Genomic DNA, 16,697 nt, shown 5'->3' with positions numbered 1-16,697 from the left:
TCCCATGGTAATACTTGTCGATTTCACACGAGTAGTGTCCTCTCATCACTGGGTCTAGGTTCTGGCTGTAGTAAGCTAGTGGTTTGGGACCCATGATTGTTTTCTGTGTCATTACTGCAGTCATTACTACTCTGTTGCAATGTGGGAGTAAGTAAAACTTGCCCTGATAGTCAAGGATTCCCAACACTGGAGCTATGGATATTGCTGTCTTCAGTTCGGTCATTTTTTCTGCCCACTGTAATGTACCCTCCCCTTTTTGTGCTTCTTTCAGTGTGCTTAACAAAAGCCTTGTGTATGTACTGTAGTCAAATACCCATGCTCTACAATAACTTCAGAGGCCTAAAAACTGCTGCATTTGTCTTATCATCTTTGGTTTTGGGGTCTTGTGAATTGCCTCTGCACTTTCTGTGGTCACTTTTGCCCCTCTTGCGATATTAGTTTCCCACAGTATAATCCTTACTTCTGACAATATTGTAATTTGGCCTTGTCTACCTTGTACCCCTTTTCTGCGACTACAGTCAACATGTGCACAGAGTCATTCTGACACTGCTTTTCCATTATGCTGCAGATCAAATTGTTGTCTACGTACTGTGAAACAACACTTTCTAATGGTACATTATCTAAGTCCATCTGAAGCAACCTGTTGAATATAGAAGGGGACTCGCAGTACGCTTGTGGGAGCCGAGGGTCTTTCGATTTTTTATTTCTATATAGGAAAGAAGTCAAATCCTGTCAGTCTGAATGGAGTGGTATAGAGAAGAAGGCATTCTTCAAGTCTATAACTGTGAAGTGGGTAGCTTTCGAAGGAATGCTACACAGAATTGTCACTGGATTCGGAACTAGAGGCGGTTCTGCCTTGACAATATGGTTTAAAGGATGTAAATCCTGTATAAAACACCACGACCCCCCCCAACTAATAATGCTCATGATGATGAAATTTAGATCTTGACCATCGGATCAACAAGTCCCCTGCCCCTTATTCTTCCACTTCCGCAGATTATACCTGCATTTGCTGACATTATTACTTCTGAAGGACGGATGAATCTTTCCGCTGCTCGTGATCCTGTGAATGATTTTTATTTTAAAAATGTATTTATTGGCATTTGTGGTTATATGCATTGTACATTTTCATTAGTCAGGTCCTTAACTCAGGTTGACTGACTTACTTGCAGTTAACATGCCATTATATTCAAAAACGGTCAACAACATTTATACAACAAAATAACATTAACTGTCTCCTTATGGGGGATAGCTGGAGGTTAGTCTGTCTCTGGAGGGGGGGGTGGGTGGTCGACCCGGCTTTGGGGGGTCATCGGGAATCTTTCCTGAGATGTCCTGGTTGACGGGGGGCCGTATTCCGGTATTTGTCCATTCTAGTGGGTCAATAAGGTATTCGGGTTCATTGTTCAAGGGGGTTTATCATCGGGGGATCGAAGTATTTTAGACATAGTGTCTTTCCATGCCTCCAGTGCCATGCTTGATTCTTCAGTGGATCTGGCTATGCTGTCTTCCCAGGCTCTGGTTTCAGCGTTTGCCCACCTTTCCAGTTCGATGCGCCAAGCTTTGCAACTCGGACCCGCAGGTTTTTTCCATGCCATGGCGATAGTCCTTTTGGCTGTTATACATAACAGGTCCATCAATTTCACAGCGTGTTTAAGTTTAGCTAGCCTGGGGTAACTGCCCAGGAGGCATTCTGCTGGTGTCCATTTGTATCTTGTAACTTCAGCTGCTTCACAGGTCTGCTTTACCTTTGCCCAGAGAGTTTGTGTCTTAACACAGTTCCATAGCATATGGATCAGATCTGCTCCTTCCGTCCCGCACCAGTTACATTGTGCTTGATTGGTCTTATTAAACTTTGCTATTTTACTCGGGGTCAGGTAGGTGCGGTACAGCACATTGATTTGTATTAATCGGAATCTCTGGTTCCTTGACACCTCCTTCGGGAACGACAATGCCCTGAGCCATTCGCTGTCAGACATTTCCTGTCCCATGTCCGTTTGCCAACGGATCCTCATTGCTTCGCTTCGAGGGTTGGGGATGTTGCGCAAAATACTGTATATCTGTGATACCACCTTCCCACCATCGTTCAGGTTGTACATCAATGTCAAGAAGGGATCAGCCTCCGGTTCTTCAGGCCAGGTGGCCCATCTCGATCGGGCTATGTTCCGGAGCTTTTGGTACCACAGGAATTGTCCGGCGTGGATATCTTCCCTCTCCCGTATTTCGGTAAATTCTCTAAATGTGCCGTCCATGTAGAGGTCGCCCCAAGTGTATAGTCCCTTCCTTTCCCACGATCTGATGTTGTTCAGGCTAACGTCTGTTTCGTTCAGGCCAGACAGTATCGGCACTTCTTGGAAGTATGGTTGTTTCAGATGCTGGATCATCATGGCTCTGTGCCATATTTTCTTACCCAGGTCTGCCAGGAATGGTGGTCTGCACATAAGGTTTTTGGGGGCCCAGATCAGTTCTTTCAGCCGAAGCGGCTTTATCAGCGCTTGCAGCAGGGGGGACTCGGAAGTGACATCGTCTGCTAGCCATTTGGATACATGGCTCAGTTGGGCCGCCAGGTAGTATTTTTCTAAGCTTGGTAGTTGAATTCCGCCCTGCTCGTACGGCAGGACCAGCGTGGATAAGGCCACCCGGTGTCTGCCATTTCCCCACAGGAATTCCTTGATTATTGCGTCAAGGAGTTGGAAGAAGGGTTTTGTGATGTAGAAGTGCACATTTTGAAATCCGTATAGGAATCTGGGGAGAATGATCATTTTAGCTATTGAGGCCCTTCCTAGTATAGACAATGGGAGCTTTGCCCAGAATTTTATGGATTTCCGAAGTATGGGTACCGCAGCCTTCGTATTGTGCTCATGCATCAGCTCCGGGGTGTGCATTACCAGGATCCCAAGGTAACGGAAAGCCGTCGTCCGCCACTCGACGCCCACCTTGGGAAGTTCATCAGTACTTCTATTTTTCAATCCCGCTAGTGGGAACAAGCAGGATTTGGTTTTGCTGAATTTAATGCCAGAGTATTTGGCATAATTGTCAAGAACATCCAATATTGTCGGGACATTCTTATGGGGGTTATTTACGTATATCAGGACATCGTCGGCATATATTGAGATGATGTGGTCTATTCCTGCCAGTCTAATCCCTGCATCGAAGAACTGCTTTCTAAGATAGATTGCTTTGGGTTCCAATCCCAGGACGTAAAGCATGGGAGAGAGTGGGCAGCCCTGCCTAGTGCCCCTTTGGATGTCCCAGGCTTCCGACACGTATTTCCCGGATTTAAGCCTAGCCCTCGGGTTGTTATATAGGATCTTAACCCATTTGATGAACCTTTGGCCAATTCCGAATCCCTCCAAAACCGCTATAAGCCACTCCCAGTATATGGAGTCAAACGCCTTAATGGCATCCAGAGATAGTAGTGCTTGTTGTTCATCACATGTGTTGGTTTGGGCTATGATATGTTGAAGCCTTCGCAAGTTCAGGGACGTGCTTCGGCCTGGTATGAAGCCATTCTGGTCTATGCGTATGACGTCTCCAATCACTTTAGAGAGTCGGTTTGCTAGGATCTTCGTCAATATTTTAACGTCATAATTTAGCATAGCGAGCGGTCGGTAGGAGTCGCATTTATCGGGAGGTTTATCAGGCTTGAGCATTGGTATCACCAGGGTTTCTCTCATGCTGTCTGGTAGGATGCCTTCTTCGTAGGCTTCTAAAAAGACCTGGTGTAGTAGGGGGGTCAGGGAAGGTTCAAATGCTTTATAGAACTCAGGGGGGAGCCCATCGGTCCCCGGGGTTTTACATGTGGCCAGGGAGCGAATGGCTTCTGTTATGTCCTCTTGTGTGATGTCAGAGTCTAGGGTGTCGGATCGTGTTGGCGATAGTCTGGGTAGCCCTATTTCTTCTAAGGTGTCCAATATTTGTTCTTGCGGGACTTTTTCTGTATGTGAGTACAGTCTGGCATAGTAAGCTTTAAAGGTATCATTGATGCCCTGTTGGGTTCTATGCTCTACACCATGTTCATCCTGTAGTATCGTGGTTATGTGTTTAGGGTGCTCTCTTTTACAAAGCCAGGCTAGTAACCGGCCAGGTTTGTCAGCTTCTGAGTGTGTTCTGTTTGTTCTGCTTATGAAATCAAATTTGGCTAATCTGTCCCATGCCCCTGAGCAATCCTCCCTAAGAGTTCTAAGGTTATTTTCCCTCCCGGGGGTATCCACTGGGGTGGATTCAAGTTTTAATATCTCGCATTCTTTCTGTTCAAGTGCGGTCTTTAAGGTTCTCCTGATTCCTCCGGCTTTCGCTATAACTTCCCCTCTCGTGACTACTTTAAGGGCGTCCCATAGTGTGCTGGCATGTTCGACACTACCTGAGTTTTCCGTTATGTAGTTCTCTATAACTTCATGTAGTTCCTCCCTGAAGGCTGGATCTATTAAGGCCTCGGCGGGCATTCTCCACATGGGGATGGGTGGTCTGGGGCTGTTGTGTTGCCAGTCTAGCAGAAGAGGGGAGTGATCGGAGATAGTCCTCCCTAGGTATTGCGTATCTCTTACTTGGGGTAGGTGTTCTTTGCTTATGAAGAAGTAATCGAGCCTGGTGTGGAGTTTGTGAGGTGATGAATAGTATGAGTAGGCCCTTTCGGTTGGGTGTAATTCCCTCCACGTGTCGGTCAGATCTAGTTCCTTTAATAAGGTGACTAGGGATAGAGTGGCTGCGGAGGGACCCTTCTGTGGGGACCAGGATCTGTCCAGTACTGAGTCATGGACACAGTTAAAGTCACCTCCCCATAAAAAGAAGCCCTCCCTGTACTGCACCATCTTGGAACCTAATGTTTTCAGGTGGTTGGGGATGTTGTTATTGGGGAAGTATGAGTTAACTATGCAGATCTCTCTGTGCTCAAGGGTGCCCCATATTATGAGGTATCTGCCCTCTGGGTCCGTTTCCGTTTTATGCAGGTGGATTGGTGTCCGTGGGTTGATCCAAGTGTAAACCCCTCTGGCGTATTTAGAGTAGGGTGCTCCAAAGCCCTGTCCCCCCCAGTGCTCATTAAGCTTAGCGTTTGTTTCCGTGTTGCAGTGTGTCTCTTGTATCAGGGCTATGTCTACTTTTTTCCTGCGTAGGTAGGATTTGATTCTGTTCCTACGAAGGTAAGTGCCCAGGCCCCTCACGTTCCAGGTTAGTATCCTAATGTGCGTTGCCATCTAGGTTATGTTGAAGACACGGGAGGGTCTTGCTTCTCCCTGAAATGTTTGCAATCTCATCTAGGACCTCAAGGTCATCGCTTGCTCGTGGGTTCCCGCCCCTCTCAGCCGCCGTCCCAGCCCACCGGCCCTCCAGTTGTGCTTTTTCATTTGGAGACCTACCAACTATTTCAACTACCATTCCGGGGAATGGATTAACACTACAAATCAACAAGAAGAAACTGCCCCCAGCAGTTGTTTCAAACTCACAATGCTCGGGGGCTCCCAAGCCTTCCATACCTCTCCAGGTCTTCGGGTTCGGGCAGTGTGTAGCTGCGTTGACTACACCTTGTCGGTCGGGGGGGTTCAGCAGCTGTCTTGTGAGTGGGGCTCCTGTTTCCTGCCCAATCTTGTTGTTTCCTTGATGCAGGTTTGGATTCGATCTTTGCGTTCGGTTTCATTTGCATTGGACTCTTGCGGGATCATCATTTGCTGCTTTTCGCCTGCTCTTCAGTGTCTTCCGCTAGGTTATTGTGTTCGAGCCATAGGTTTGCTGCGATTGGGGTCTCCAAGAAGATCGCCTTCCCTTTGTGTATTATTTTAAGTCTTGCTGGGTACAGCAACATGTATTTAAGATTCAGTTTGCGTAGTCTGGCCTTTATAGGTACGAAGGAATTTCTTGCCCGCTGCACCACCGGCGTGTAGTCAGGGTACATGACTATTAATGCATTGTTTCTTTTGATCTCTCCCCCTTCTCTGGAGAACCTCAGTATAGTCTCTCGGTCCCTGAAATTCAGGATTTTTGCAATCATAGGTCTCGGGTAGGACCCTGGGGGTGGCCGTTTCTGGAGAGATCTGTGGGCACGTTCCACAGAGAACCCTTGGGTGAGGTTGCCTGCCCCAATTTCCTGTAGCAACAGCGATTCTATGAATTCTGTGGGGTCTGAGCCCTCCATGCCCTCTGGGATTCCCAGGATTCGAACGTTGTTCCGTCGGGCCCGTCCTTCTGCTTCCTCGGATCTTGCTTCTAGTCTTGCCACCGTTGTTTCTAGCGCTTTGACTTTCGCTTGTAGCCCCTGCGTCGCCTCTGAGGTCTCACGTGTGGTGACTTCTGTGGCGGTGACTCTTTCAGCTAGGTTTCGGGCATCTTGCCTTATCAATTGGAGGTCTGATATTATTTCCCCCCTCATGTCCTCCACCGTTGTTCTCAGTGCTGCGATTGCCTGAAGGATCTGTGAGTCACGGGGGTCCGCTGCCGGTGGTGGTGCCTCTGCCATGTTGTTCTCTGCGTGTGGTATCTGCTGTTTTGGTTTGGAAGTGGTGAATGAGTCCATCGTTATACTTTTTGATCTGCCTTTGGGAGGAGGCATTACACCGCCTGATGGTTCTGGTTTTGCCAGTGTCAGTTTTAGGTTAGTAGCCCCAATGAGTTGTAAGGATCTCTCCTCCGGGGATCGTTTCAGTGCTGGGTCACACCTTAGTTTGGTGTTCGTGCTCTCCCCCGTTGGCCGTAAGGGGTGGTTAGGTGGATCCGCGGTCCTGCTACAACCGTGTCACCGTCCGCCCGTGGCGCCCTCCCGGCGCGATCCACAGCGGATTGTCTGTGGCCTCACAGTTCAGGTAGCTGGGTGGACGACAGCCCTCCCCGGGAGTTGGTGGTGTGGGGCAGGTCCGAGGTGCGACCTCTGTTGTGTCCCCGTCTTCTTGGGTCTCCCCCCCAACGCTATCCGCAATGCATTGGGTGTTGGCGCACCGTGCAATTGGTGGGGTGGGCGATGGCCCCCGCCGGTGGGTGATGGTGTGGGACCGTGTGCCCGCTCGTAAGGGTAGGCACTTACTTCTGGTATGCTGGTCGGGGATGCGGTTGCCTTTTCCAATCCGGGCCTTGTCCCGGGCTGGGGGATCCGTGGGTTTCCGGCTGGGGCCCTCACCGATACCCAGATGCGTCGCTTCTGTGTGTACTCGCGCCGGCGGGCCGGCGGGGACAGGGATCGGAGGCGCAGGATCCCCGAGGGTCCTACCGCCCGCCGCCTCTCTCCGTTCTCTGGTCGCCGCGAGATTCTCCGCTTTCTCCCTCCGCGGGGCGGTGCAGCAGGGGCCCGACGGTCATTCGCTTCCTGCGCTCGGTGGAGGAGTGTGGTTGTGGCCGCAGTCCGCCCTTCAATCCTACGCTCCCGACAGGCCGTAGCGTTGTGGGCCCCTTGGTCAGGCCGCCATCTTGGACGTCATAAGGGGGAGTCTCAGGGCGCTTCGTTTTCGACGTTGCCCGCGCCGATTTTCTCCGGTATTTTCGTCGATGCCCCAGAAGTGGTTCTTCTATGGCTCAGCTGAGTTTCAGCATCAGAGCTGCATTATTTCGGCCGCGATAGTTCACGTTTCAGGATCATGGGCAGGAGCTTCGTGGAGTTCAGTCTTCACTTCATGCGTGCTGGCCACGCCCCTGATCCTGTGAATGATACACATACTATTCTCACAACTGATCCATCTATCCTTGAGCTCTCACCTCCCCCAGCCTCTATGCCTTCCGTGATTACTGTTGAGAAAGGAACTGATATTCCGTCCTTACCAGCAAGGAGAAACAGGAAAAAGTCCTCCAAAATCTCTCACAATACACAGAAAAAAAAAAAAGAAAAATTCCAACCTTTTTACTCTGACATTGCAGAAGCAAACTATGAAAACTTTTTTTCAAACCTTGATCCCGGTACCTGAGTCTATGGTGGCTACACAAGCCTCTCAATGTTCAGTACAAACGCCAGTGTCTAAACAGCTTTTATTTGCGCTGGCTCCCGATCTGTCTTCTACCATCAGTAGTGTAAATTCTTGTCTTCCGATCCAAGCCCCAATTGCTTCCTTGGTGACCAAGTCAGTGTCTATTTTAGATTCCATACGACCTATATTAATATCTACTCCTTCAGTGCCTCCTACCATTGGTCTGCAGAATCCTAGTCCCATCTTGGGACCCATGATTGTACCCCTGGCTAATGACGTAGTGCCATCTTTAAACCTGACCGACCTCTGTCCCAGAGCCCTTTACAGCCCGGTATCGGGCCTATCATCCCAGTGCTGCCTCCAGTGCCTACTACTACCATAGCCTCTAGCTATCCTCCCTTAGACTCCTTGATTCGTGAACTTGAGTTAACTTCTACTTGCCAACATCTAAACAAACACAAAGGCCAAACAAACCTAGCTGTTTGTGACAAAAGTATGTCTTCAGCCACCAAGAAGAGCATTGACTCTTCCACCACAATCCCGGCTGAACAAATATGTGAGGCTGTAGATGCATACTTGGCCTCTTGCTCTCAGCCTATCCTTTCTAAGCTTCCTCAAAAGCCAAGTGGTCCAATTTCGTCTCTGAACCAGTGGCTCTTACCGAGTTCTATGCCAATATCATCAGTAACTCCACAGTCTTCTCTGCGTATTGGCAATCGCCTCACGCTATTCCATCTGACGCTATAGATTTGTCTAAACCCAGCTTAAACGATCCCCTTTATTCTGATAGCCACAACTCCCGAAATAACATCCCAGCGATAACCAGTTCCCTTCCCTTGGTACGGCGCAAATGTCATTCTTTAATTTTGAAGTGTCGAGGACGAAATTTTGGCACCTACGATTTGAACCGTCGTAGTGTGCTCAACATCTTCTCCGAAGTGGTGGAGCTCGAAGACATAAGCTCGAGTGATATTGAGCAGATTGAATTTATTTCTGAAAATACTTGTTCAGTGGTGCGTCTGTGGATACCTTCGGGTATCGTTCTGAACACCATTTGGAAATCGAAAATGCAATTATTTTCGATGGGGTTTCTACTAGCACAAGATCCAACATTCATGAATGGGGACTCTTGTAACGCTCACCTGATTCCCGTAGAGGCGCCGGTCTTGACTGGGCGTATACCGTATCTGCAAAGGTGATGTGTAACACACGGCTGGCTCTTTGGGCTGGACCTCTGTGCACTGTATGTCTGACTTGAAGGGTAAGATGTCTGCAGATAGAAAATATGGGATTAAGGAACTGGAATATTGAATGTCTCTCTCTTCTTCCCTTTCTCTTCTCCTGTAGAACCCCAAAGGTTAACGCTCTCACCTTAGGTAAGTGAACGTCGTGCTCTCCATCTGCCTCGGGGCAGGGTGCTGTAACCAGTTTCTTCACTGGATAAGGGGAGCAGGCCTCTTGACTTCAGAGGACTGCTGTCCGTCGTTTACTGCACGAACGGTAAGTTTCGAGTAATTCTAATGTCTTTAAAGTCTTTAGTAATGATGTTTCTTGTTCCGGTAGGGTTCCGGCGATGGCGGATGACGGGCTGAAGTGAGTTGAAGATGGAGCCCGTGTGATGAATAGAAGCGCCTGGAAGCACGTAAGTAAGCGCTTGTTGCCTGCTTCACGATGCGCTCTAACTGTCTTTTTATTTTGCAGGTACTAGTTCGGAGCGGCTGCAGGGTGCCGGAATACCCACTGGGTTAGATGTGCAAAGGAGTAATGGCTGTGAGTATTAAAGTTCCCCAATGTCTTTAAACGCACCTTGTTTTGTCTTTCAGATGCGGGATGCAGCGCCGAAGGCCTCCGGAGCGTGCGAAGAGTTGGTAAGCTTTTGTCTTTCAGATGCCGGAATGCAGTGTGAAGACCTCCGGAGCGCACGAAGAGTAGGTAAGCCTTTGTCTTTCAGATGCCGGAATGCAGCGCGAGGCGTTGGTGACAGCCGATGGACCAGGTAAGTGAAGAGCTGTCACTGAAGACCGTAATGCTAACCTGTTCTTTCTTGTCTTTATAGGTGTTGCTGAAGACTGGATTCAGGATGGTAAGCCTTTTTCCTTAGGCCCAGGATCAGATGCAGAAGACACGATGAGCGTTCTGCTGCAGAGGATGCAGAATAACGCAAAGCAAGATTCATCCATCGGGTGTGGTTTAAATAGCCTCCTGTAGTGCTTAGGTGTCTCCTTCCACAGCCACGCCTAGGTAAGAAAAGAGTTCCTGCTTTCCAGAAGAGTTCCAGTGTTCTGAATCTAGGGAGTGGCTCCTGCCCCACCCAATAGGAAAAGTAGTTCCAAACAGAAGAGGATCAGAGGCTCAACTGGCAGGCAAGTAAGCAGCATGGTCTGCTGCAGGTAAGTCCACCCAAGCATTATGAGCCCGGCGCTTCCAGTGCTGGGACTGGGCATATTTATGAGCCTGGTGCCACTGGCGCCAGGACTGGGTCCAAAAGGTCCCAATTGGGACTGGTTGGCACTCGGAACCTGGGTTATGGATCTGCTTCCAAGGGAGTTGGGAAAACCCTGACCTTTTGGAAGCAGAGATCATGACAGTAACCCCCTCAAGGCCCCTCCCAAACCGGGCTTCTCCGGGGGTTTTGGCTTGTCAGGAAATGTTCGGTGAAATCTTTTTATTAGGCGAGGAGCGTGGACATATTCAGCAGGTTCCCAGGATCTCTCTTGGGGGCCGTAGCCTTTCCAGTCAATTAGGTAAAATAGTTTAGATTTGGAGATCTTGGAGTCCAGAATGCTTTTGACTTCAAACTCGAGTTCTCCATCAACTAGGATAGGTTTTGGAGATTTAGTTAGTCGGGTTTGAGGTTGCACAGGTTTTAATAGAGAGACGTGGAAGACCGGATGTATCTTCATGTGCGGGGGCAAGTCCAACTTGACCGCTACTGGGTTTACTATGGTAGTGATGGAATAGGGACCAAGGTATCTTGGGTTGAATGTGCGTGGCCCTTTTAGAGGTAGATATTTGGTGGATAACCAGACTTGATCCCCTACTTGATATTGAGGGGCTTCCTTCCGATGTTGATCTGCTCCTTTCTTGTATTGTTCTTTAGCCCTTTGAAGGTGAGAAACAGCTTCCTTAAAGGCTTGGGTGATTGTAGAATGCAGGTAGTCTACTGCTGGTGTTTCAAGATCTTGGAGGGGATCCAACTCCGAGGTTCGAGGGTGACTGCCGTACAAAAGAAAAAACGGGGTTTTCCCAGTTCCCGAATGGACAGAGTTATTGTAGGCATATTCGGCTATCCAAAGGATGTCTTTCCAAGTTTTTTCAGTTTGTTGCAGCATGCAGCGTAAATACTGTTCCAGAGTTTGATTGGTCCTCTCGGTTTGTCCGTCGGTCTGAGGGTGGTGACTGGTCGATAGTCTCACATCAATTTGAGCCGACCGACAGCAACTTCGCCAAAAATGAGAAATAAATTGACTACCTCGATCCGAAATTAGAACCGAAGGAAAACCGTGCAGTCGGACGATGTTTTCGAGAAATTCTCGGGCCAGAGTTGCTGCTGTTGGCAAGCCTTTGAGCGGAATGAAATGCGCCATCTTGGAGAATAAGTCCACGATTACTAGAATTGTATTGTATCCGGAGCATGGAGGTAGATCGGTGATGAAGTCCATAGAAAGCGTATGCCAAGGGCGAGGTGGGATGTCAATAGGGCGTAAGAGGCCTGCTGGTCTTTCCTTTTGACTCTTGTTTTGGGCGCATACTTCACAGGACATTATAAAGTCTCTGATATCTTTTTTCCAAGACGGCCACCAGAAGTAGTGCTTGATCTTTTCTGAGGTCTTGGCCATACCGGGATGTCCTTCCATTAAAGAATCGTGATAACAAGAGATTACTTTTTTCTGTAAATCTGTGCTGGGTAGGTATAACCGTTCTTGGAAATACAATAAGTTGTCCTTTACTGCAAAGTCCTTTCCCTGCAGATGCCAATTCTGTATGTCTGCTGGAGTTACAAGTTGCCTGGCCCTATCCTTAACTTCCTCTATGGATTCTGTGGCAATTACACCCAGAATTCTTTGTTCGGGAATGATTGGTACAGGTTTAGGGTTGATCAAGTGTTCTTCCACTCCCATCCGAGAAAGGGCATCAGCTTTACCGTTCTTTGTACCAGGTCGATAGGTAATTATGAAGTCAAACTCGGCAAAGAATAATGCCCAACAGAGTTGTCTAGAGGATTGGGCTTTTGCGGTTTTCAAATATTGCAGGTTTCGGTGATCCGTAATCACAGTAACGGTGTGTCGGGCCCCCAGCAGATAATGCCGCCAAGCCTTAAAGGCAGACTTGATAGCCAGAAGTTCCTTGTCAGTAATCGTGTAATTGATTTCAGGAGGCGAGAATTTGCGGGACCAAAATGCCACGGGATGCAACTGATTGGTTACCGGGTCCTTTTGTGATAGAACTGCCCCCATGGCAAGGCTTGAAGCATCAGTTTCCACGATGTAGGGGAGTTCGGGGCGAGGGTGTTTTAAGATTGGTGCAGAGATAAATTTAGTCTTCAAATCCTGGAAAGCTTGTTCCGCCTCAGTAGACCATTCAAAACGTTTGTTTTTCTTTAACAAGGCAGTGATGGGCTGGACTATTCGAGAGAATTCGGGGATAAACCTGCGGTAAAAGTTAGCGAAGCCTAACATGCTTTGCACACCTTTTACGGAGGATGGTGATGGCCATTTTAGAACTGCATCGACCTTCTTTGAATCCATACGCACTCCGCCAGGTGATAATATGAATCCCAAGAATTCAACTTCAGTCACGTTGAAAACACATTTTTCCAACTTAGCGAAAAGTTTGTGTTGACGCAATCTTTCGAGGACCATTTTCATGTGTTTCCGATGTTCAGATTCCGATGAAGAATAAACGAGGATGTCGTCAATGTAAACAACAACACACACATCTATGAGCTCTCTGAGGACATCGTTCATAAAATATTGAAAGGCGGCCGGGGCATTGCAAAGTCCAAAGGGCATGACCTGATATTCAAATAGTCCATACTTGGTGCGGAAGGCCGTCTTCCATTCATCGCCCTCTTTTACTCGTACCAAGTGGTAAGCTCCTCTAAGATCCAGCTTTGTATATATGCATGCTTTTCTGACTTGGTCCAGGAGTTCAGGGATCAAAGGTAACGGATATCTATTCTTAACGATGATCTGGTTCAGGGAGCGATAATCTATACAAGTTCTAAGGTCTCCTTCCTTTTTTGGAACGAAGAACAAAGCTGAAGAAGCAGGGGACTTGGAAGGACGAATAAACCCATTTGCCAGGTATTGATCCAGGTATTGTCGAAGGTGAAGGTTCTTAGGCTCGGTGAGGGCATAAATTCTACTACAAGGAGAAGTAGATCCAGGTATCAGGTCTATCTGGCAGTCATAAGACCTATGAGGAGGTAGAGAGTTAGCCTGATCCTTCCGGAAAACATCTTGGTATTCTAGGTATTCGGGAGGTAACTGGGGAGTCTCTGAAGAAATTGCTGCCAGTGCAACACCAGGTGGAGGGTGACAAGTAGAGACACATTCTGGAAACTGGACCGTTCTTGCTCGCCAATCGATCAGAGGATTGTGTTTCTCTAACCAAGGTATTCCTAGAATAATCTGAAACTGAGGGGCCTTGATCACATCGAACACGATCTTCTCATGGTGTCCATCTTGACTTACTAGCGTCACCTCTTGAGTGGTATGCGTTACTGGCCCGGAGGCTATCTCCGTACCATCCACCGTAGTAATGACGTCCTTTACAGCCTTGGGACAAAGAGTTAGATTCATCCTCAAAACCATTTCATGATCCACATAATTGCCGATGGCACCGCTGTCGACGTAAGCTTCAATTGCATGTAATCGATCCGGATTATCAGGGCTAATGAGGACCATAGGTATCACGAAATGCGAGGTCACGGAACTGGTTTTCACGCTCGGCAAGAGGACCTCTATTCTTGTCGGGCGAGGTCGTTTCCCTGCTCAGAGTTTGTAACTTTGGTAACTGCAGCTCCTACTGCCTTCTTGGCAGGTTTCACCGGACAGTCTCGAAGAAAGTGCCCTGAGTTTCCGCAATAGAGGCATAATTGCAACTGTTTTCTCCTTTCCCGTTCCTTTTGTGTTAGAGGACCTTTCAGACCCCCTATTTGCATGGGTTCCCCAGAGTCTACTCCTTTGGAAGGAGTTGGCGGTTTGGAAAATACTCGAGCATCAAACTTGGAACGATCGGCCTTCCTGTTCTGCAGTCTGTGATCTATTTGAACGAATAAGTCTATATAGTCCGAACAGTCTTGTGGGGGATTCACTACTTGGGCTAACACATCTTTGAGCTCTCCACTTAGACCTCTATAAAACAGCGTAATCCTTTTGTCCTCAGGCCATTGAGTTTCCACTATCAGTCTGTTGAAAGACGCAATATAAGCCAAAAGGTCTTGATTACCTTGTCGCAACGAAAGAAGCTCATTGTCCAAGGCCTGCCCCTGTGAATGTCTTGCGAACAGTTTTTCCATACTGAGCTGAAAAGCTTGAAAATCATGGAGGACCGGATCATCTTGATTTACTAGAGGGATCGACCAGTCTGCCGCATTGCCACTAAGGTACGAAAGCACGAAAGCTACTTTAGCTTGATCAGTTGGAAAGGCTGCTGGCCGGCATAAGAAATGCAACCGGCACTGATTGATAAATACTGCAAACCTCTTTGGGTCACCAGAAAATCGTTCGGGCGGAGCCAGAGGTACATTCCCAGGTAGGTTGATCTGCACTGGATTCATAGAGGATGTAGAAGGAAGATTTCCCCCAGATGCGGGTAACGGGGTCTGTCCGGCTTGTGACTGTAGCAATTGTCTAGCGAGATCATCTGTTCGCTCCTTGGAAATAATCAGTTCCCTTCTTAGAGCGTTCGTTTCCTGACGGGCTGCATGCACTTCTGCCCTTAGTTCCCCAAGTAACTGGGCTAGCTGGTCGGTATCCGAGGTTTCCATAGAGCCTGGACGGGAGTTTTGTGGTAGGCTTTGCGTTCTGTAACGCTCACCTGATTCCCGTAGAGGCGCCGGTCTTGACTGGGCGTATATCGTATCTGCAAAGGTGATGTGTAACACACGGCTGGCTCTTTGGGCTGGACCTCTGTGCACTGTATGTCTGACTTGAAGGGTAAGATGTCTGCAGATAGAAAATATGGGATTAAGGAACTGGGTTATTGAATGTCTCTCTCTTCTTCCCTTTCTCTTCTCCTGTAGAATGCCAAAGGTTAACGCTCTCACCTTAGGTAAGTGAACGCCGTGCTCTCCATCTGCCTCGGGGCAGGGTGCTGTAACCAGTTTCTTCACTGGATAAGGGGAGCAGGCCTCTTGACTTCAGAGGACTGCTGTCCATCGTTTACTGCACGAACGGTAAGTTTCGAGTAATTCTAATGTCTTTAAAGTCTTTAGTAATGATGTTTCTTGTTTTGTAGGGTTCCGGCGATGGCGGATGACGGGCTGAAGTGAGTTGAAGATGGAGCCCGTGTGATGAATAGAAGCGCCTGGAAGCACGTAAGTAAGCGCTTGTTGCCTGCTTCACGATGCGCTGTAACTGTCTTTTTATTTTGCAGGTACTAGTTCGGAGCGGCTGCAGGGTGCCGGAATACCCACTGGGTTAGATGTGGAAAGGAGTAATGGCACGTGAGTATTAAAGTTCCCCAATGTCTTTAAACGCACCTTGTTTTGTCTTTCAGATGCGGGATGCAGCGCCGAAGGCCTCCGGAGCGTGCAAAGAGTTGGTAAGCTTTTGTCTTTCAGATGCCGGAATGCAGTGTGAAGACCTCCGGAGCGCACGAAGAGTAGGTAAGCCTTTGTCTTTCAGATGCCGGAATGCAGCGCGAGGCGCTGGTGACAGCCGATGGACCAGGTAAGTGAAGAGCTGTCACTGAAGACCGTAATGCTAACCTGTTCTTTCTTGTCTTTATAGGTGTTGCTGAAGACTGGATTCAGGATGGTAAGCCTTTTTCCTTAGGCCCAGGATCAGATGCAGAAGACACGATGAGCGTTCTGCTGCAGAGGATGCAGAATAACGCAAAGCAAGATTCATCCATCGGGTGTGGTTTAAATAGCCTCCTGTAGTGCTTAGGTGTCTCCTTCCACAGCCACGCCTAGGTAAGAAAAGAGTTCCTGCTTTCCAGAAGAGTTCCAGTGTTCTGAATCTAGGGAGTGGCTCCTGCCCCACCCAACAGGAAAAGTAGTTCCAAACAGAAGAGGATCAGAGGCTCAACTGGCAGGCAAGTAAGCAGCATGGTCTGCTGCAGGTAAGTCCACCCAAGCATTATGAGCCCGGCGCTTCCAGCGCTGGGACTGGGCATATTTATGAGCCTGGTGCCACTGGCGCCAGGACTGGGTCCAAAAGGTCCCAATTGGGACTGGTTGGCACTCGAAACCTGGGTTATGGATCTGCTTCCAAGGGAGTTGGGAAAACCCTGACCTTTTGGAAGCAGAGATCATGACACTCTAATGCAAAGTAACCATCTAGTCAACCTAGCGCAAGTTTCCCTTTGACGCAGAACATTGGTCGTGCCGAGTCGTATATGTCATAACCATTAGAAACATCTAAAGACCATCTAATTAATGTTGCTAGTTGTAATACTAGAGGTTACAAACATTTACAAACCTCCATTGTTAATTTCCCAACTGTTATGAACATAATAGCATTACAGGAAACTTGGCTCCTGGAAACACCCGTATGGAACAATTATGAGATTGTTCTACTTCCAGCTATTGGGAGTCAAAAAGGTCGACCATCATCAGGATTATTGACAGGAGTGAACATGTCC

Source organism: Ambystoma mexicanum, chromosome 4p (genome assembly GCF_040938575.1).
Source record: "Ambystoma mexicanum isolate Mex_15411 chromosome 4p, UKY_AmexF1_1, whole genome shotgun sequence".
Lineage (NCBI taxonomy): Eukaryota > Metazoa > Chordata > Amphibia > Caudata > Ambystomatidae > Ambystoma > Ambystoma mexicanum.
This window is presented reverse-complemented; position numbering follows the sequence as displayed.